Here is a 1,127-nt window from a genome sequence, read left to right as displayed (position 1 = left end):
GAGAGAGAGAGAGAGAGAGAGAGAGAGAGAGAGAGAGAGAGAGAGAGAGAGAGAGAAGAGTCAGAGATATAAAGAGAGGAAGAAGTCCAAAGACTGATCACTTCTCTATCTTGAAGGAGAGACCCATGACGCAAACAGTCGGACTGTCTTCCCTCGAGTTTCGCCCCCTCACGCTAGGAACTGTCGAAGAGTCTCCTCCCCTTTGTGTCACGTGATAATCAGATCCGGCCTCGTCGTCTGCAATTAAAACGCAAGCCTCAACACAGACGAAACCGAATATTGCTGGCTGTCTACTTTGATCTGTCGGTGGGACCAAGTCGGATACACCATCGATCTCGCTTGATCCTGGGACACCTCAAGAGGCGAATCGGTGTTAACTTTACAACCTTCATCCACCACTTAAAACACTAACGGCCGTGTTTTCTCTGGGAATTAGTGGCGAGACTGCGGGTAATGAGAGAAAACAAAGGACGTGAATTTCCCTCAGACTGCGATCTGATCGTGACAGCGAAATGCGCATGCGACAATAAATGAAGCAGAAAAAAACCCTCCAAAGTTGTTTTTAAAAAATAAAAGCCTCTCCCCTGAAATATCCCTTTTCTCTTAAATACAAGGGCAAGGAAATCTCATTACGACACCTTTTTGTACGTTTTACTTGACATTTCACGTCGTTTTCAGGGATCCCGCAAATAAAACAATACCTTTTTTGCTATCCAAACCTTGACAGATAATTGGTTTACAGCTTCACATGTTGGAAATAGGTTGGCGAGCACTTAGATTTGTTGTCCTGAACAAGATTCTGATGTGAATTGTTTATACTACTACTAATAATAATACTCCCAGGTGGCTCTAGGGGCTTTAAATATAATAAACTTTAAATAAACGTTTATGCACAATGGCCCATTTCAATGTACAACCATTCTTTCAACTACATATACACTAGTAATCTAACGACGAAAAACACAGAAACGGTATAGCAATCACTGTGGCTACTGATCATACTTGTCTCAGAAAGAAGAATCGGGGGCTCTCGTGGCCTAGAGGTTAAGGTGTTGGCCTCTCATTCAAAGGTCCCGGGTTCGAATCCGGGTAGCGACCAAAACATTTTCTTCTCTAAAATTGTCTCC

This window comes from Aplysia californica, unplaced genomic scaffold (genome assembly GCF_000002075.1).
Source record: "Aplysia californica isolate F4 #8 unplaced genomic scaffold, AplCal3.0 scaffold00218, whole genome shotgun sequence".
Classification (NCBI taxonomy): Eukaryota; Metazoa; Mollusca; class Gastropoda; order Aplysiida; family Aplysiidae; genus Aplysia; species Aplysia californica.
Note: the sequence above shows the minus strand (reverse complement) of the source record.